This window comes from Gorilla gorilla, chromosome 5 (genome assembly GCF_029281585.2).
Source record: "Gorilla gorilla gorilla isolate KB3781 chromosome 5, NHGRI_mGorGor1-v2.1_pri, whole genome shotgun sequence".
Classification (NCBI taxonomy): Eukaryota; Metazoa; Chordata; class Mammalia; order Primates; family Hominidae; genus Gorilla; species Gorilla gorilla.
The window spans coordinates 194861728-194883975 of NC_073229.2; the positions used below are offsets into that span (position 1 = coordinate 194861728).

Sequence of the window (22248 nt, forward strand, 5' to 3'; positions counted from 1 at the left end):
CTATATAAACACCAGACAAAATAGACTTTAATGCACGAATCATTAGAGACAAAGATATTTTATAATAAAAGGGTCTATGTATCAGGAAGACATAACAATTATAAACATATATACCTCTGACAGTAGAGCACCAAAGTAAATGAAACAAAAACTAACTTAAAAAGAGAAATACACAGGTCAACAATAAATGTTGGAGACTTTAATATCCCACTTTCAATAATGAACAGATCTAGGCAGAAGATCAACAAAAAATAGAAGACTTAAACAACACTATGAACCAAATAGACCTAGCAGACATCTGTATAATACTGCATCCAACAACTGCACAATATATATTCTTCAAATACACATGAAACATTCTCTAGGATAGACCATGTGTTAGGCCCTAAAACAAGTCTCAATAAGTTTAAAAGGACTGAAGTCATACAAAGTATGTCTTCCAACCACAATAAAATGAAATTAGAAATCCATAAAAGAAGAAAATGTGAGAAATTCACAAATAAGTAGTAATTAAACAAAATAACCTATGGGATAAAAAGGAAATCACAGGGAAAATTAGAAAATATGTAGAGATTAATGAAAATACACCATGTCAAAATTTATGGGACACAGGACAGTGTTGAAAAGGAAATTTACAGCTGTAAACACCTATATTTAAAAAGAAAGATTTTAGTTCAATAATCTAAACTTCTACCGTTAGAAATGAAAAAGGAAATGCAAACAATCTAAATCAAGCAGAAAGTAGAAAATAACAGAGATTAGGGTGGAAATAAATGGAAGACCCAAAAAACAGAGAAAGTAACATAATCAAAAGTTGGTTATTGCCGAAACCAGCTTGGCTGGGGAGACCCTAACCCAGTGGCACTAGAGGAATTAAAGACACACACACAGAATTATAGAGGTGTGGAGTGGGAAATCATGGGTCTCACAGCCTTCAGAGCTGAAAGCCTCAAACAGATTTACCCACATATTTATTGACAGCAAGCCAGTGATGAGCATTGTGTCTATAGATTATAGATTAACTAAAAGTATTCCTTACGGGAAACAAAGGGATGGGCCAAAATAAAGGGATGGGTCTGGCTAGTTATCTGCAGCAGGAGCATGTCCTTAAGGGACAGATCGCTCATGCTATTTTTTGTGGTTTAAGAACACCTTTAAGTGGTTTTCCGCCCTGGGTGGTCCAGGTGTTCCTTGCCCTCATTCCGGTAAACCCACAATCTTCCAGCATGGGCGTCATGACCATCACAAACATGTCACAGTGCTGCAGAGATTTTGTTTATGGCCAGTTTTGGGGCCAATTTATGGCCAGATTTTGGGGGCCTAGTCCCAACGTGTCCCCCTTCTTTGATTTGCAAAGTGATAAAAGTAAAGGCAGCTTTGTCACGGTGAGCTACTTCTTGCAGGAGTCAGGATCCACATCTGCAGACTATACAAAAACAACATAGATTAAAAGCACAATCATCATTGAAATCACAGAGCTTCCAAGTGTTTTCATCCATTTTAATGGGTTGCTAGCTGCTTATCTGTCTGCAGCTCCTTTAAGCACTCCTTTTCCTGGCATTAAGGTCAGGTGTGCCTAGGATGCTTTATTTGTTCTTTTAATTTTGCAATATCCAAAGACAAGCTTGTAGAGTGTCCTCCTAGATGCTTTTTAAATTCCTTCCCAAATTTTGATCTAATTAAGAGCTATTAATAATTTCCACAAATCCTTATTTAAGCTCCTAGAGTGGGCCATATCATTTGAGGTTGAGGTGCCACTATACCGCTATGGTTCCAGATGATAGGAACTCTTGCCATGTCTTATCATTTCTACCATCTGACCTTCTTATCATTTCTAACATCTGACCATTTTGTTCAGACCAGCTGAACATAGTGTGGCCATGGCATGCAGACTGAGAGGTGCAATTCAAGCCAAACATCCCCTTAGGGGACCAATTAATAATGATTCCATAGGAAGCATTGTGCAGCACCTCTGCCTGTTCTGCAATGCAGTCTTCCTAAACAAGTACGTTCATTTTTTTCTAACTGGGTCCAATCCTGTTTACAAATAGGTTTTTGAGGGCAGTATGCCTTAATTATAGGAGCAGATTTATTATGGTAAATACTGAGATCAGAAAGCATGTGTAAGTGTGTCATAGAGTGATTACATCCAGGCATTATTGCCAGCCAAGATTGATAAATATGCCCAATAAGTACAGTTGTTCTCTGTGTCAGCCCTTGTTGAAGGAATACTCACGGCAATGGTGATCACCGCTGTCATAGCTACCATTAAATTACTCACTGTGACTGGTTGTCCTGCTTTCCTCAGGTTTTCTTCTGCCATCTGTGACAGCTTCTTGATCTGTCCCCAAGTGGGTGGCTGTGTTCGATGGGTGTTGTTCGTGACAGTTGGGGTCCTCCTCAGCATCAGTCTCGAGATGGCTGCAACCAGGGGGTCCTCAGGATCCTCCTGGAATCTCTTCCTCAGCATCTGGCTCATGATAAGGTTTCAGGTATCTTGATGGTATCCAAATCAGCTCTTGATTTTGGCCTGGAGAAACAGAAGCATAACCTCTACCCCAAGTTATTATTTTACCTATTTCCCAACCTTTTGTTATGCAAAGTGAGAAAAGGTGTGCACACATACATGTAACGTGTGACATCCATTTGCCAAAGATAATTAGGTTCCAATCCTTGGGGATTAACTCCTGCTGCAAAAGATGAGCAATGCACCATTTGGCAAGTTGGGCATCACTGGATAATAGCTTTAGCTTCTTTCCAGGTAATGCTGTATCTGTGTTTCAGACCAGAGGCATTAACATGGGTTAAATTGTGAAAATGTCTAGCAGTAGATATTGCTTTAGCAACTAAGTGATCAGCCATTTGATTCCCTTCAGTCAAAGGTCCTGGAAGAGGTGTATGAGCCCTAATGTGAGTGATGTAAAAAGTGTGCATTCTACTCCTAACTGCTATTTGCAACTGTGTAAATAAAGTCATTAGTGTCATCTGTTTGAAATTGTAACTGAGCATTTTCAATTAACTGTGTGGAATGAACCACGGATGAAGAATCAGAAATCATATTAATAGACATATTAAAAGCAGTCAATACCTCAATTACAGCTACAAGCTCTGCTGTTAGAGCTGAAGTACAGGGTGTCTGGAAAACTTTAACTTTTGAGCCAGAATAAGAAGCTTTACCATTACTAGACCCATCTGTGAAACAATGAAAATGCTTAGCAGGCTGCAGGTTGTTTACTGCAGGAATTGTAAATGTAAACCATTCACAGTCTTGCTTAGCTAAAGTGATAGTAAAGAAACAGTCCTTTAAATCTGTGACAATTAAAGGCCAATTTTTTGGAATTATAGCAGGAGAAGGCAATCCAGGAGGCTGTAATGCTCCCATAGGTTGTATAACTGAATTGATAGGTATTAAGTCAGTTAACATTCTCCATTTACCCGATTTTTTCTTAATTATGAAAACTGGAGAATTCCAAGGGGAAAATGCTGGCGCTATGTGCCTATTTTCTGATTGTTCAGTAACTAGTTCCTCTAAAGCCTCCAGTTTCTCTTTACTTAGCGGCCATTGTTCTATCCAAATTGGCTTATCTGTTAAGCATTTTAAAGGTATAGGTTCTGGAGGCTTAACAGTGGCCGCCATTAAAAATGATATCCTAAACCTTGGCGGAAACTTTGTCTTTCTGCTTGAAGCGGTTCCTTTAAACCTTGCAATTTTTTTTCCTAGTCCCACACCAGGGACATGCCCCATTTCATGCATCATATGTTGACTTTGAGGGCTATATAATTGTTCTGGAAATAGAACTTGTGCTCCCCATTGTTGTAATAAATCTCTTCCCCATAAATTTGTAGGTACAGAAGTTATAATTGGTTGAATAGTCCCAGGTTGTCCATCGGGCCTTCACAATGCAAAATATAACTACTTTGATATACTTCAGGGGCTTTACCAACTCCAACTATGTTAAATTGAGCGGGTTGAATTGGCCACGCAAACAGCCAGTGCTGTAGAGAAATGATTGAAATGTCTGCTCCTGTATCTACCAAACCTTTAAATTTCTTTCCCTGAATAGTTATTTCACAGGTAAGATGTTTATCAGTAATTTGATTTACCCAATAAGCTTCTTTGCCTTGTTTATTTGTGCTTTCAAATCCTCCTGTTCGTTTAATTTAACTTTTCCGTATTTCCACATACGGCACAATCAGGAGCTGTGCTATAAGCTCTCCTGGCTCTGCTTTCCAGGGAACAGAAGTGGATATAACAATTTGAATTTCCACATTGTAATCTGAATCAATGACTCCTGTTCGTACTTGTATCCCTTTTAAATTTAAACTAGACCTTACTAGAAGTAATCCTATCGTCCCTGCTGGCAATGGTCCACAGACTCCTGTTGGGACCTTTTGCGGGGGTTCCCCAGGCAGAAGGCTCACAGCATTTGTGCAGCATAAATCTACTGCAGCAGTACCAGCTGTGGCAGGGGACAAACATTGTAAATCCCATGAAGTATACGGGGTATTAGTGCATTCATTTAGAGCTGAGGGCACTTAGGTGGAAGATGTTAATAAACTGTCCAGGTCCCATGGTTCAGCAGAGCATTTTCCATTGCTGGGGCCCTTAGGGATCTCCAGGATTTATCCCAGAGTGCCCATAATGGACAGTACAAAACTGGGAAGTTTCCAATAAAGCAAATACCCCATCATCCACCACAAAACACACTCTCAGCTTATTCATCAATGTGGCTCTGGGGTCCTTAATGTGTGGCAGGCAGAGGTAACAACAGTGGGCAAATAGCCCAGGGACTACTTGAGCTAAAAGCAACAAAGGAACCAAACACTTTGACTTTCTGACCAAACTCAGTTCCCAACTGAAGCTGCACTCATGCAAGTGTGCTGGCCTGAGTGATCTCACATCCTGTGAAGGCTCTGCCAAGGAGGGATGGTGGCTAGGGTCAGGCCTCCTTAAGAGGGGTCCTGGATCCCACCAGAGGCTAAGGTGGGAGGATCGCTTGAGCCCAGAAGTTTCAGAGCAGCCTGGACAACATGGAGAGACCCTGTCTCTGCAGAAAAAAAATTAGCAGAGCATGGTGACAGGAGCGTTTAATCCCAGCTACTCAAGAAGCAGAAGTGGGAGGATTGCCTGAGCACAGAAGTACCAACCTGCAGTGAGCTATGATTGTACCATGACGCTCCAGCCTAGGCAAGAGAGTGAGAACCTGTCTCAAATAAAGAAAGGAAGAAAGGAAGAAAGGAAGGAAGGAAAGAAGGAAGGAAGGAAAAGGAAAAGGAAAGGGAAGAAAAAGGAAGGGAAGCAAAGGGAGGAAGGAAGGAAAGAAGGAGAAAGAAAGAGAAACAGAGAAAAGAAAGAGGTGCTTTGGAGAAACCCACAGAAGACTTTAACACTTTAGTTGTGTTTTGAATACTTACATCCAACATACAAAGGAATAGAAATTATATTCTTCACAATTATGATTTTCTTTTTCTTTTCTTTCTCTTTTTTTTCTTTTCTTTTTTTTTTTTTTTTTTTGAGACAGAGTATCGCTTCTTCACCGAAACTGGAGTGCATTGGTGCGATCTTGGCTCACTGCAACCTCTGCCTCCTGGTTTCAAGTAATTCTCCTACCTCAGCTTCCCCAGTAGCTGGGATTAAAGGCATGTGCCACCACACCCGGCAAATTTTTGTATTTTTAGTACAGACAGGGTTTCTCCATGTTGGTCAGGCTGGTCTCGAACTCCCGACCTCAGGTGATCCGCCTGCCTTGGCCTCCCAAAGTGCTGGGATTTAAAGGCATGAGCCACCATGCCCGGCCAGGTCTCAGATTTTTTAGAAAGTTTATTTTGCCAAGTTGGAGGATGCATGCCTGTGATGCATCCTCAGGAGGTCCTGACAACATGTGCCCAAGGTGGTTGGGGCACGGCTTGGTTTTATATATTCTAGGGTGACATGAGACATCAATCAATACGTGAAAGATGTACGTTGGTTCAGTCCAGAAAGGTGAGACAACTTGAAGAGAAGGCCAAACAGGGTGCTTCCAGGTCATAGGTAGAAAAGAGACCAATGGTTTCATTCTTTTGAGCTGCGGATTACCCTCTCCAAATGAGGCAATCAGATATGCATTTATGAGCAGACAGGTGGCTTTGGATAGAATGGGAGGCAGGTTTGCCCTCAGCAGTTCCCAGCTTGACTTTTCCCTTTAGCTTAGTGATTTTGGGACCCCAAGATTGATTTTTCTTTCGTAAGGTCTAACATGGTTTCCTATGAGCATTAATTATTCATTGTGTATTTTATTACTAAAATAAGGCACAGATTTTTTAAAAAACATCAATTTCATGACTAGCTATATACACACAATTACACTGAAGTTCAACTAAATTTGGAAACATTCCGAAGTTTGGGTTTCTAATAATTCTTTGTGATTCTTTAAAAGCTAAAATATTTTAACATAGCAACATCTAAAATCACCTGTAGAATGTCCTGCCATTTTTGTTTCTCTAGTTTCCTCATTTTCTGCAAAGCCTTGCTGAGGAAATTGACTTTGAATATCCTTTTACACTCTTCTGTTTTAGAAAGCATTGTGGTGAAACATTGAATCATAATGGTCACAAGTTCTGTTCACATTCTTTCTTTCTTTGAATATTTTTTCCCAGTGGCCAATATTTGATTCTGTTGTATTATGGGTAAAAGGTAGGCATGATAACAAAATAAAGACAAGAGGTCTTTTGAATAAGTGATCCAGTCACAATGAATCAATTTGCCATTGGAACATATTTTTACATCACTCTTCTGAAAATATTTAGCCATGAATTGAAAGAGAGTCTGTAAGATTATTTTTTTCCTGTTCTAAGGTGAACAGCATTTTAGAGAATGAACCACAACCACAGCACAAGAAAAAAATGTGATAAATAAGTTTACACACATGTGTTACTACTGTAACATAAAACATGTAAAGAGCATTTGTTTTGATTTATATATCAGTCTGTATTGTTTAATTTTTTGTGTCATAAATGCTCTTATTTAAAAGACAGGACTATTTAACAGTGTAAATTACTAGTAATTCATGGTATAAATAATTAAACAAGGAAGTGTTCAAAAATATAACAATGTTTTAAATAAGCCCATTTTGTGCTTCTGTAACAGAATACCTGAGGCTGGGTAATTTATAAGTAAAAAACGTTCATTTGGCTCACAATACTGGTGGTCGGAATGTCCAAGATTGGGCAGAGGCATCTGGTGGGGCCTCAGTCTTTTTCACCTCATGGTGGAAAGTGGAAGGGGAACAAGGGAGTGCACCAGGGATCACATAGCAAGAGCAAAAGCAACAGGGAAGCCAAGGAAGTCAGACTCTTTTTAACTACCTACTCTTGCAGGAATTAATCCATTCCTGTGAAAGCAGAACTCACTCACCTCTGTGGAGGACAATAATCTATTCATGAAGGATCCATCCCATGACCCAAACACCTTCCACTAGGCCCCACCTCCCCACACTGCCACATTGGGGGTCAAATTTCAACATGAGATTTTGCAGGGACAAACCACATCCAAACCTTAGTAATTTGTAGCATAGTTAAATTCTTTTTCACATGATGTATTCTGTGCTGGGATACTCCACATCCTGAATATTTTAATTTAATTTGAATAGAGTTTGATTTACCATTTTGCTGTAAAATTCTGTGTGTTTTGACAAATGCATAGTTGCAGGTATCCATTATTAAAGAATCATATGGAATGCTTCAAACCCCCACCCCATGCAGCCAATGGCTTTCCCATCTGTGCAATTTGCCTTCTCCAGAATCTCATTAAATGAGGTCACACTATGTGTATTCTCCTCAGACTGTCTTCTTCCACTCAGTAATGTGCATGCAAGATTCACTCATGTCTTTGTGTGAGTTGATAGCTTGTTCCTTTCTATGGCTAAATAGTATTCCATTGCATGAATGTACCACAATTTGGTTATGCATTTTAGGGAGCAAAACCTTCCTCTTCTAACTTTGTTCCAGCATTGGAGACCTTCAAATTAACTGACAATAGATACATTAGTAGGAGAGGCAATACTTGGCTTCTTATTCCACAAGTATCATTGTGGGACAAAATTCATCAGATGGCAGGATCCAGTTTACAAAGAGGTGAAAATAGCCCAAAATGAGAAACAAGACTAGAATCTGATAACCCACAAGGGCTATAGTTTTCCTTTTTAAAAGCAATTTTTTTGAGACAGAGTCTGGCTCTGTCGCCCAGGCTGGAGTGCAATGGTGCAATCCCAGCTCACTGCAACCTCTACCTCCTGGGTGGAAGCGAACCTCCCTCCTCAGCCTCCTGATTCGCTGGGACTACAGGAACATGCCATCATGCCCAGCTAATTTTTGCGGTTTTAGTAGAGGTGGGGTTTTGCCATGTGGCCCAGGCTGGTCTTGAACTCTGGCCTCCAAAAGTGCTGGAATTATAGGCATATGCCACCATGCGCGGCTGAGTTATAGTTTTCCATTGAAACATAAAATTCCTCTCTGTAGTACCCATCATTTTTGATCATAGATAATCAATGTAAGATTATTCTTGTTTTAAAAATAAGTCTAGTTTCGTTAGATTTTGCCTGAATATTTATGTAAGTGCAGCAAGAACAGGAGCTGACCACGTAGGTGCTTTCAAGCTTCTTCGCTGGAAGTTTTCATACAGAATCTTAGATTGGACTTTTAAAGGCCTTATTGAGGCTAAAAGCCAAGCCAAGAACATACTTTCAAATTTCAGCTGCAGTCATTGTAGCTTTATGTGAATTCCTCTCTTCTTGACGCCCCCAAAATATCCCCAAATTCCTGGGCCTAGCAGGAAATTACCTTCTTTACTAACCTGTAAGGCTGTGAACCCTGTAATGTAGGTACCAGGCTGGCTTTCTCAAAGTGCTTTGTAAGCATTGGCTTCATAAAAGTCAGTCTTAGTTCCTTAAAATTGCTGGTCATAACTGATCTCAGGTATACTATTCCTAAATATGATATTCCAGTAAAAGCCTTGATAATATAACCAAAGTTTCCAATTATGTCTTGCTATAAGGTGAACAGATGCTTATTGGACTTTTGCTAACAACTATATTGTCATGAAAATAAGAGTATTCAGTAAGATTTTCAAAATTCTGGAGAAATCAGGCAGGGAAAAAAAGATAAATGCTTCATTTCTGTTTACAAAACTATAATCTACTAAATTTTTGTGAGTTATAGTTAGCTTAAGAGAAAGAGATTTCTTAAATCCAGAAACTAGAACATTAAAGAACCAGCAGTGCTCCAAAAAAGCTATAAAATTATAATCAATTTTCATCACTTCATTCAGTGCCATGTAATCAATTCCAGTCTTGCTGGATCTTGGGTTAGTAGTGTCACGAACCCATCGATTTCTCAACCAGACTTCTGGAGATCTTCACTGAGTCAAGTGTATGGTCTTAAAGTTATTTAAGCAATATCATCAGAAGCCTATAACCAGAGTACCTGTCATAGGCTTTTCCGTGAGTCTCAGAGTGAGTCCTGTGTTGGAGACAAACATTCTGACCTGTAGCTGATTGCAGGAGCTTTCAGGAAAGTATCAGGGGGAAATAGTATCTGAATGCCAAAGAATATGAAATGGCTGTGATGAAAGGTCAGATGAGAGTTCATTATACCACAACTGACAAGGATATTGGATTTTTTTGGTGGCATACAACGTTTAAAATAATAATTGAAATTATGACTCAAAACAGTATACCGGCACATAGCATGGATAAGGAGGATATTGACAAATTTCCAGTAATTTTATACAATTTCTGAAAACATAACATTTTACCCATACAAATATAACCCAGGGAAGGTTAGATATCTCTTTTTATTTTATATTTTGTATGGTTTTTCTTATAAAAAACACATCCTACTTTACCTGCAAAACATGCCCTGCTTTTTGCATACTTTTCATAGAGTTGCTTCTAGTTTTTAATACTTAGTAATCTCTATTTTCCAGAGAAACTAGGAAGAAGACAATTTTAAACTGTCATACATTAACATTCTATAGTAGATTAGAAAATGTATGAGTATACCATCTCCCAACATCTAGAGGGATGTGTTTCCTCATTGTACAATTTCTCAGTGTGGTAGACAAAAATACGTTTATTAAAGGGCCAAAATATCTTTAGTCTCTCTGTAAAAACAAGAAGCCGAAGTATATAAACTTGAATTACTTATGTTCAGTAATTAATGTTTTAGTATCGTATCTTATTTATAAATGATCTAGATATTGAATGCAAATCTTTTACTTAGCTTAACTTTAAGGTTAAAAATTACCAAAAGTATTTTGGAAACTATTATTAGGCAGATTTACTGTAAAAAATTATTATTGAAATAATGCTTTTAATAAGAATGACAATTAGAATCAAATCTATAAGATTTAAGATTTTAAGGATCTAGTAAGTATAATATTAGCTTATTTGAGTAGAACTCAAGCAGAATAGAAATTTGTTTTATATTTAATAGTGATAACTCTGAAGACATAGTTGTTTTATTACACCAAAGATATAAAATTACTCTTATTTAACCAAGTTTTATCGAAATTGTATTAACTTGAAAAACATTTGGAACAGTTCCTATATTTATTGGAGTTTGGGGAATATTTATTTATAAATGCTTGTTTTTTTTCCAAGCCAAGTTAGAATAGAGCACTTTTAGAAGATTTTATAAGTGAATTTTGCCATGCTCTCCGGAGTGAAGAAAAATTACATATACATAACATACATTAATATACATACAAACACAAATAGAGGTCTCATAGCTTTCATCCTGAAATATTAGCCATGAATCAGGCATACATATTCTGATGGTTAATTTTAGACATCTGCTTGATTAATAGATACTAACATAGCTGGAAAAGCACAATTTCTGGGCATAAGTGTGAGGGTGTTTCTGCAAGACACTGAGATAAGGAAGATCCACCCTGACCCAATGTGGATAGGCACTGATATGGTTTGGCTGTGTCCCCACCCAAATCTCATCTTGAATTGTAGTTCCTATAATCCCTACATGTTGAGGGATGGACCCTGTGGTAGGTAATTGAATCATGGTGGTGGTTACTGCCATGCTGTTCTCATGATAGTGAGTGAGTTCTCATGCTCTGATGGTTCTACAAGGGGCTTTTCCCCTTTTGCTCAGCACTTCTCCTTACAGCTGCCATGTGAAGGACTCTTCGCTTCCTCTTTTGCCATGATTGTCAGGCCCCTCCAGCCATATGGAACTGCCAGACCATTAAACCTCTTTGTTCTTTTTTTTTTTTTTGAGATGGAGTCTGGCTCTGTCACCCAGGCTGGAATGCAGTGGCGTGATCTCGGCTCACTGCAAGCTCTGCCTCCTCGGTTCACGCCATTCTCCTGCCTCAGCCTCCTGAGTAGCTGGGACTACAGGTGCCTGCCACCACCCCTGGCTAATTTTTTGTATTTTTTGCAGAGGCGGGGTTTCACTGTGTTATCCAGGATGGTCTCAATCTCCTGACCTCATGATCCACCCACCTTAGCCTCCCAAAGTGCTGGGATTACAGGCCTGAGCCACTGTGCCCAGCCTAAACCTCTTTGTTCTTTATAAATTGCTCAGACTCAGGTATTTTTTCATAGCAGTATAAAAGTGGACTAATACAGGCACCATCCAACTGATTGAGAGCCCAGATGGAACAAAAAGGAAGAGGAAAGGTGAATTATCTCTTTCTGAAACTGAAATATCCTTCCTCCCCTGCCCTTGACGTTGGAGCTTTAGTTACACCACTGGCTTCCCTGATTCTGAGTCCTTTGGACATGGACTGAGCCATGCTACCAGCTTTCCCTGTTCTCCAACTTGGAGAGAGCCTATCGTGGAACTTCTCAGCCTCCATAATTATGTCAATCAATTCCCCTAATGAGTCTTCTCTCATCTATCTATCTACATATATCCTATTGATTCTGCCTTTCTGGAGAACCCTAATGTGATTACAATAACACAAAATTCACTAGTTTATATGGAAGAGTTAGTTTTTGCCTTTGCCCCATTTTATATTTGTATTATAACTGTTTCTGGAAAATGGAACAAGTTTTCATCTTCTTTATATGAGGGCTAAAGCTTTTTTCTCACCAATATTTTTGGAGATTTTTAAGATTTTCTTTTGTCTTGACATACAATCTTATGAAGGCTGAGAATTAAAATTATTTTTCTATTTTATTTTTCAGGCTCAATTGTTTGCTTTTGTAGATTCTTGAGCACGTTGAGAGCCTCCAAGGCATGGAGGGGGGTGCCTAAAGTTTCAGTGATTATAGGTAGTTGAGAGACTCAACTGGGAAAGGAAACATCTAAACGGAGGCAATTTGAGAGATAAAAGTTTTCTCAAAGGAGCCATTAAAGTTCTAAATAATTCTTAGTAAAGTCATGCAAACAGGAAAAGAAGTAGACAGGATTAGTTCCTTATTGGTGGAACACATAGTCAGCGGAGGTTTGGGAAGGGAGATTTTAGTCAACTGAGAAGTTCCCATGAAAGGAGCAAGATCAAGATCTGATGGAAGGGGAAGAGACACCATGAAACAAAATCCAGGAATAAGTTCCAACCCAAGAGGAGAACAGAGAGGCCTCAAAACGAAAGCTAGGATAAGAAACTTCTAGCCTGAGAGTTACCTTCTAGACAAAGAAGACTGAGATTCCAACCCAGCTTCAGAGAGTACTCACTCAAAATGTTACTCAAACTTTAGGCTTTTTAATGACTTAGCCATGCATGCAAAAGGTATTCCCTAAGGTGTCACAGAAGATGGAGCCCCTATATCCAAAGATAGCCAAGGAGAAAGAAAGACCCCTGTTGCCAGAGCCAGTGGATAAAGGCAACAGAAAAAGAGACAAGGGTCCTTATGCGATGAGACCTTTTCAGATTTAGGCTTATATAAACTGAGAACTGGGAGGATGACAGCCACAGATGGGGTACCAACATTTCTACTCATTTGATTACAAGTTCTCAGGCATCCAAAATGAGTAACAAAATGACAATTTCTAGGGCTTCTGTGGGATAGTATGGAAGGTCTTTTTGAACATTTTAATGCTGTCAACTGAAGAGCGATGAATTTCATATATTTGGAAACGAAAGATTTCTTTATTTTTATGTTTATTCTTTTTTTTTGAGACGGAGTTTTACTCTTGTTGCCCAGGCTGGAGTGCAATGGCATGATCTTGGCTCACCGCAACCTCCACCTCCCAGGTTAAAGCGACTCTCCTGCCTCAGCCTCCCAATTAGCTGAGATTATAGATGCATACCACCATGCCCAGCTAAATTTTTATACTTTTAGTAGAGACAGGGTTTCACCATGTTGGCCAGGCTGGTCTCGAACTCCTGATGTTAGATGATCCACCCACCTCGGCATCCCAAAGTGCTGGGAGTACAGGCATGAGCCACTGCATCCAATGAGAGATTTATTTCCTATAAAGGGTTACAGCCTGCAGGGTAGTTCTTCTGACAGGCTAGGACGTATAGCGTCCAGCCAGAAGCCAGAAACAGACACTTTCAAATGTGAGTTAATGGAAACAGTAATTTATACTGAGTGGCATGGCCAAATACACATATTTAATAAGCTCTAGGAGGAGTCATGAATATTTATGAAAGGAGAAATGCGTGCATGCGCAATTGAGTGTCTTGCTCCTTCATGGGTCCCATGTACAAAAATTGGCAGTGTTAGCATGATCCCAGCATGGAGTTTTCAGCCCCCTAACATTAAAAGGTGAAGCAGAGGACATGAAAACTCAATCCGTGCGTCCTCTGTACGCTGGCCAGAACGTCTCCGTCATGGGTGGTCTCTTATCAGGCAAGAAAGGAGAGGTGGCTTCAGGCAGTTGGTTGATATCAGTGGTGGAGTCTTTTTAAAGGGTTGGTTTCTGTTAAATTCTTATGGAAGAAAGCCTCATCATGGTTAGCAAAGGAGAGAGTACAACAAGGTGTATCTGACTCCCATCATCCCATGCTGGCCAAGCTGAGAACTCAGTTTTGAAAGTTACTCTGGGCTCCCCTCAGCCAAGAGTGGGTCTGTTCAGTCAGTTGGGAGCTTAGGATTTCATTTTCATTTATCAGTGATAATGGGAAAGAGTACGCTGTCTTCATGGCAGCCGAATTTGCAAGAAACTCCTTGGATGGGGTTAATGGCAGCTGTATTTTTCTGGGAGCTCTGCTTTAATTGGATAAAGTAAGTTCTGGTAAGATTTCTTCCTTTATCTTCAGTATCTCAAATGTTTTCATTTAAATAATCTTTATAACAACTTTTGATGTCTGAGTGGATTCCCACACAGTCATCTATTGTAAGACTTTCTGATTACATTTTTTTCCTTTGGTCATTATGGAATAGGGCTTCTGTAAATAATTGCATGGCAGCTTTTGTTTGGAAATAACATCAAAGTAGCTGTCAAAATACTTAGGAATGTGATTTTTGGATTGTAAGGTGAGACTTGTGTAGCTTTGGAAAAAAATGCCCAACTTGTAATAGGTGAGGAAGAATAATTTTCTTTGTTTTTGGAATTCTTAGATGGGACCCTCTGTAAAAACTAACAGATTAAAATGAGAAAAACAGAAAAGTTTAAAAACATGTATACCTTATGGATACATGGGAGATACTCAGTAAATCTGAGTAAATGAGTAAATCTCCAACAGGTGGCTTTCAATTCAAGCATAAATGCTATCTTCAACTTAAAGATAGAAGATTTGAGGTGCATTAGTGGGGAGTTAACTAGCAAAAGCACAGTAGACAAGGGTAAGGATGTTATACAGACTGAAGTCCACACGTTCTCCATTGATAAGACTCTGTAGTGATTTAGTTATCCTTCTCTTCTTGGTGTCGAGAGAGGTAGCTTTTAAATGGGGATTTCCTTTATAGATGTAAATTTTCTTTACACAAGGGTAACTTCTACTCTGTTTTCAGAACTTCCCTTGTTAGCATTTTTTTTCCCAAAATAATCAGCTTGGAATAATTCTTAAGCCAAAGGGACATATTTTGCGGTGGCATATTCTGGTTTCCTACCATTATATTTTGGGGTGGCATATTTTGATCTTATACAGTGTATTCCACCTGCAAGAAAAGAGTTCTTGTTTTTCCTCTAGCAATTTGTCATTTCTTAAAGAGTTTAGCAGTTCTAAGAGATATAGACCAGCTGTGCTATCTCATTGTGGTTTTCAGTTCTCTAGTATGTTGAGCATCTTTTTGTATGTTTACTTGCCATCTGTAGATCTTCTTTGGTGAGGTGTCTGTTCAGATCTGTGTGCATTTTTAATTGGACTGTTTAACTTATTGTTTAGTTTTAAGAACTTTTTAATATATTTTGAATACAAATTCTTTCTCAGATCTGTATTTTGCAAATATTTTCTTTAATATGTGGCGTGTCTTTTTTTTCTCTTACCTTGGTCTTTTCCAGAGTATAAACTTTAAATATTAAGAAATCCATATCGTCATTTCTTCTGTGTATATCTGCCTTTTGTGTCATTTGTTAAAATTCATTACCAAACCCAAAGGCACAGAGCTATTCTTCTATAGTTTCTTCTAGAAATTGTATAGTTTTGCATTTTTAGTGTAAGGATGATTTTGAGTGATTATTTGTGTAAGTTGTAAAGTTTTCATCTACATGCATATCATTTCTTATGGTTTCCAATTAATTGTTCCCTCACTATTTTTGGGAAAGGCACAGGATAGTGGGCTCTGTTAGATTATATAGATAGCTATACATGAACAGGAGGGGGAGCTCCTGGAAAAGAGAAAGTCTGGGAAGGCTCACCTGGAGGGACCACCAAAAATTCACATATTAGTAGCATCTCTAGTGCTGGAGTGGATAGGCACTTGTCAGTTGTGGGTAGAAGGGACAAGAGGTACCTATGCAGAAAGAAACACCCTAGAACTCCTCTTAAGATGCCCCAATCATCATTCACTCTGCAATAAAAATGTCAGAATATTGCTAGCTACATGCTGATAAGGACAAAGGGGACATTCTTAAGAGAAACCTGGCACCATAAGTACAGATTAGGGCAGGGAAGGACACTCAAAAGAGATAGGCAGGCACAGTAGGTACAAACGTGACTGCTGTCAGCCTGCCTGGGATGGCAGGAAGGAGGCTGGTGCCAGAGTGGATTTGGATTGATCACCACACATGTACCTCAACCAACAGTGAGGAGGTCTCACAAGCCTAAGCGGGGCAAGTCGGGGACCTAAGGCAGTAGCAGGAAAACCCGACAAAGAAAACAGGCGGAGACACACAGCTGCAGTCCCAGCTACTTGGGAGGCTGAGGAAGAAGGACTGCTTGACCCCATAATGTGGAGGTTGCAGTAAGCTGAGATCGCACTATTACATTCCAGACTGGGCAACAGTGCAACACCCTGTCTCAAAAATAAAAATAAAAATAAAAAGGGCCAGGTAAGATGGCTCACGCCTGTAATCCCAGCACTGTGGGTGGCTGAGGCAGATGGATCACTTGAGGTCAGGAGCTGGAGACGAGCCTGGCCAACATGGTGAAACCTTTTCTCTAGGAAATAATAAAACAATTAGGGCCAGGCTCTGTGGCTCACACCTGTAATCCCAGCACTTTGGGTGGCTGAGGCAGGCGGATCACCTGAGGTTGGGAGTTCGAGACTAGCCTGACCAACGTGGACAAACCCCATCTCTACTAAAAATACAAAATTGGCTGGGCATGGTGGCACATGCCTGTAATCTCAGCTACTCAGGAGGCCTAGGCAGGAGAATCACTTGAACCTGGGAAGCAGAGGTTGTGGTGAGCTGAGATCGCTCCATCATACTCTAGCCTTAACAACAAAAGTGAAACTTCGCCTAAAAGGAAAAAAAAAAATTAGCCAGTGTGGTGGTGCAGACCTGTAATCCCAGCTACTCAGGAGGCTGAGGAAGGAAAATTGCCTGAACCTGGGCGATGGAGGTTGCAGTGAGCCGATATCAGGCCACTTCACTCCAGCCTGGGCGAAAGAGCAAGACTTGTCTCCAAAAAACAGAACAAGAAAAAGGAAATGCATGGGACAAAGTGGTATATCCTGAAATGAGGACTTTCCTTCTGGACTAGGGTTTCCGATGAAGGTGACAGTTTATCCTTCAGTCTCCACAGGTCACGAATTTGTCATCCAGCAAGAGGCAACAGAGGGAGCCCCCCCAAGTCCCATGCCAGAACTATGACATAATTACATTCCCTCACTCATTTCAGTACCTAAATATTAATAATTCATCAACTTAAATATCTACACTTACTTTACCAATTTTCCATTGCATAGATGAAGAGGTTTCCAAATTTTATATAGGTTGTCATGATGTGGACAGGACTTTTTTGTAGTTAACTATACCGAATGACTAAAATATAAGTGTTTAAACCTAAAATACCTTGTAACTGCTAACACAGGGCTAGAGAATACAGCAAGGTAACAGTCTGTCCAGTAAATTCTTCTGAAAAAATTTTTTTTTTTTTTTTTATACACGGAGTCTCACTCTGTCACACAGGCTGGAGTGCAGTAGCACGATCTCGGCTCAATGCAGCCTCCATCTCCTGGGTTCAAGCGATTCTCCTGCCTCAGCCTCCCGAGCAGCTGGGACTACAGGTGCGTGCCACCACACCAGGCTAATTTTTGTATTTTTAGTACAGATGGGATTTCACCATCTTATCCAGGCTGGTCTCAAACTCCTGACCTCAGGTGATCTGCCTGCCTCAGCCTCCCGAAGTACTGGGATTACAGGAGTGAGCCACTGCACCCAGCCCTCTTCTGCAATTTCAATAATCAATTGTGCTATTTGCCTTTCTTTCAGCAATGAGATTTTATTTTTCTTTCCTAATTATTTCAAACATGAACTTTGGTTCCAGAGAACTAGTATTTCCTTGATTTATAAATTGAGGGCAGCTGGGCACGGTGGCTCACACCTGTAATCCCAGCACTTTGGGAGGCCAAGGCAGGCAGATCACTGGAGGTCAGGGGATCAAGACCAGCCTGGCAAACATGGTGAAACCCCATCTCCACTAAAACTGCAAAAAATAGCCAGCCATGGTGGCAGGTGCCTGTAGTCCCAGCTACTCAGGAGACTGAGACAGGAGAATTGCTTGAACCTGAGAGGTGGAGACTGTGCTGAGCCAAGGTCATGCCACTGCACTCCAGCCTGGGTAACATAGGGAGACTCTATCCTCAAAAAAAAAATTAAAAAATTGAGGGTCTTCTCACAGACGATCTAATAATGAATTATTTTTTTGTCTTTAGAAAATCAACTTTAACTTTTCTACTTTTAGATATCATAACTGCTGTGACTTGAAGGACTTATCTAGAAAAAGCCTTAAAAAAGTACGGTCAGCACTGGGTGAATGGGTTCGGGGAACCCACATAAAATCCCCAAGACACCTGGGAGTCCATGTCCCCATGAGTGGGACTGCAGGCAGCTGTAGCAGACTGGATGGGAGAGGACAGCAGGCAGGAGAACTCGGGGTCTGGAGTCCATGGTTCTAAGGCCAGGGAAAACCATTCACAAAGTGAAATGCGGAGCTTGACAGGATGAAATTTGTGATTGTAAATGAATATTTGCCATTTCCAAGTGAGATCGCCAGTGGTGGTGGGATGGATGGGTGCTCCTCCAAGTGGGCTGCAGTGAGGAGAGCGCAGCACCAGGCCAGGATGTTCCTGCCAGGAACACAGGATCTGCACATGTTTAGGAGGAAACGCTGGGCAGACCCAGCTTGGAGTCATCTCTGCTCTTTACATCTGTTGAGGCTATGAAAACTGAGAGTCGGCCGGATGCAGTGGCTCACGCCTGTAATCCCAGCACTCTGGGATGCTGAAGCGAATGGATCACCTGAGGTCAGGAGTTCAAGACTAGCCTGGCCAACATGGTGAAACCCCATCTCTACTAAAAATACAGAAAATTAGCTGGGTGTGGTGGTAGGTGCTTGTAATTACAGCTAATCGGGAAGCTGACGCAGAAGAATATCTTGAACATGGGAGGCAGAGGTTGCAATGAGCAGAGATGGCGCCATTGCACTCCAGCCTGGGTGACAGAGGGAGACTCCGTCAAAAAACACACACACACACACAAAAAAAACAGAAAACTGAGTCTCAGGAACAGTTCCCGAAAAGGAAAATTGGGCCCGCATGGAAATAGACATTTTTCTCCCACCTAGGGCAGGGAGTGAAGTGAAATAGGTCTGTAGACTGGATTTTCACATAGAAACTGTGTATTTTCTAAATTGGGGGTTATTTGGGGATCACCTGGAGAAGTATTCCTGCTTTTGGTGAAACACACGGGGGTATTTTTTGTGAAGCTGCAAATCTGGCACAGCAATAACAGCTGGGGAATTGGAGATAAAGGAGAAGGCATACTAAGTGCTGTTGCAAGTTTCCCAGAAGTATGACATTATTGGGAAGTAAACTACTTTTTAAAACAACTGTGGCAATACCACGTCAGTAAGGCAGAGACAACAACATGAAGTTTCATGACAGAGGCCAAATGCAGCCCAAACCCAGGCCAGCAGAGGCTGTCAACTCAGCGCCCCAGTGAGAGCCGGAAGGTTCCATCCTCAGAGCTGCAGACCCTCTCGTGTGGGCTGCAAAGGCCATGTCTGCATCCCGGGTGGTATGTACGCTCTGAGGGACACATGCGTGTTCCGGGGGTTATATGAGTGTGACGGGTGTGGCGTGAGTCTGACTGTGTCACGGGCATTCCAGGGGTTACGTGTGTGCTCTGAGGGACACATGCGTGTTCTGGGGATTATATGAGTGTGACGGGTGTAGCATTAGGTGACGATGTCACCTCCACGTTCCAAGCGTTATGTGCGCACTGAGGGACACATCCATGTTCCCGGGGTTGGATGTGGACGGCAGCTTCCGAGTTACCCCGACGGGTGTGCCTCTCTGTATACAACGGGTGCTAACACTAGCATCACAGATGCAGTGTTATTAGTACTACGGAGGTTATTATCAGTGTGGCGGGTGTTCTAGTTGCTTTCCTGATGCTACATTTCTGTTCCAAGACCGCAGCTTGGCCCTGTGGCTGCCTCACCTTGGGTGTGGAGAATGAACCTCCAGTGCGCTGGATTCACAGGGGATTTTGGTTTCTAATTTCCCACATGAAGGGCCAAGGTGGGTGGATCACTTGAGATCAGGCGTTCAAGACCAGCTTGGGCAAATAGCAAGACGCTTATGTCTACAAAAAAGAAAAAAAAAAATTAGATGGCATGCTTGCACGTACCTGTAGTCCCAGCTACCCAGGAGGCTGAAGTGGGAGGATTGCTTGAGTCCAGAAGTTTGAGGCTGCAATGAGCCAGCCATGATCGCACCACTGCACTCCAGCCTGGGCGACAGAGTGAGACCCTGTCTCTCTCTCTCTCTCTCTCTCTCTCTCACACACACACACACACACACACACACACACACGTTAAATTTGTTGGATTATATATTTAGGGGGTTGAGCACTTTTGGTTATAAAATATTTATGATTGTGGGAACAAGTTAATAAAGACACGAAACTTATTTAAATGTCCCAGAACTTTAAGAACAAAAAGCATTCTTAGTTTAAAAATAAGTTTTACTTTAAAGGTAATAGTACACACATAAATTGTTGTTAAAATCGACAGTAACAAAGAGAAGTAACAATACTAATAGCCTGTCACAAACTGATTCTTAATAACCTATATAAACAAACATTAAGCCCGGGCGCCGGGTGGCTCATGCCTGTTATCCCAGCACTTTGGGAAGCCGAGGCAGGCAGATCACTTGAGGCCAGGAGTTCCAGACCAGCCTGACCAACATGGTGAAGCCCAGTCTCTACCAAAAATACAAAAAATTAGCCGGGTATATTGGCACCCACCTGTAATCCCAGCTACTTGGGAGGCTGAGGCAGGAGAATCCTTGAACCCAGGAAGCAGAGGTCGCAGTGAGCCGAGATCATGCCATTGTGACAGGAGAGAAACTCTGTCTCAAAAAAAAAGTTATATGTTTACAACAGCTGCATTCCTCCTCTTGCTTTCTGAAGACGCCCTGCTATGTAGCTGAGTAGTCGCTAATAAACTATCTTAACTTCACTATACTCTGTGACTTGCCAAAAGGTCTTTCCCATGTGAAATCCAAAAACCTGTTCTTGGAGTCTAGGACAAGACCCATTTTATAATGACAAAACTATACAAATTCTAGAGGAAAACATGGAAAGAAAGCTATGTGACCTTGGGTTTGGCCATGAGTTTTAACACGACACTATCAGAGGCATTTGAACCCCTCCTCTATATGAACTCCAGGGTGGTTTATGTTCCACTGGCTAAGAGAAAGTTTTCTTCAAAAATGTGACATGATTTGAGGTCAAACATTAATATCAAGTAAACTCAAAAGATTGAGAAGCTAGCATTAGCTCTGGGAAAACCAGAAGTGTGTCTTTTTTGGAAATAATCATTGGTAGCACAAACTTAAGAATCTCCAAAGGAAATAAAAATGAGTTATTAACTTACAGTTTTCACCAATTAAGATATAAATGAAGCTAATGAAATCCGGAAATACAATTTCACTGTTTTTAATGTTCATTAAAAAAAAAAAATCCTTATCAAATAGCCCCAGTAAGTCAACAATTAAGTCATTACTACTTAAAAGCAAAATCCACCTATGTCCTGAACACTATCCACTTTACAAGCCTCATTATATGTACTGGAGACAAAATTCAGAAATAAATAAATATATATGTACATATATACAAATATATTTCAAATTAAAAAATACTTTTAGAGAGTGGTATGTATTACATTTAGAAATTAATAACGAAGTAAATTATGGGATGTCATCCACGCCTGTCCCAAAGGTACCGAATTTATAAATCATCTCAGGTGCGGAGCAGGACAGGTTGAAAATAGGAATGACATGAACCCGCGCGGAACAGCTGCCGGCGCGGTGTCCAGGGCAGCACCCCGCCCGGTCCCGGCCCCTCCAGCCCTGGGCCTGACCCCTACCCGCCTCTGCCTCGACGCGAACGCGGAGCCCGAGCGCGCGTCACGCCGTGTGGGGCCGAAGAGGCTGCTACCCACAGGCGGAGTGTGGGCTCCCGAGGGTCCCCACCCCACTCTCGCTCCCGCCAGCACCTACCGACTCGCGTCCCCGCCGCGCGCCGACTCGGGAGCAGCACCGCCCCCGGCACAGGAGCCTCACGCGCCTCTTACCTCACAGGAAGTTGTGTGGAAGCAGCGCGGACCCACGGCGGCGCACTGAACGCACTCCAACGGAACCCGACGCAGACACGCGCTTTCAACCGGCGAAGACACCGGCAGAGCCAGAA

General features: G+C 41.2%; 1 long non-coding RNA gene across 4 annotated transcripts; it reads right to left on the reverse strand.

Moving 5' to 3' along the window:
* Nucleotides 1-893: 893 nt before the first annotated feature.
* LOC109027124 (uncharacterized) lies at nucleotides 894-22145 on the reverse strand. Of its 4 annotated transcripts, none has more exons than XR_008680972.2 (5): nucleotides 22059-22145; nucleotides 20803-20906; nucleotides 19996-20139; nucleotides 2282-2530; nucleotides 894-1426 (listed from the first exon to the last, which is right to left on the reverse strand). It is a non-coding gene; the product is annotated as an uncharacterized lncRNA (long non-coding RNA). The 4 variants fall into 4 exon arrangements; XR_010134426.1 differs by having other exon boundaries at nucleotides 2282-18984; nucleotides 22059-22138; XR_010134425.1 differs by having other exon boundaries at nucleotides 2627-20139; nucleotides 22059-22138.
* Nucleotides 22146-22248: the final 103 nt, after the last annotated feature.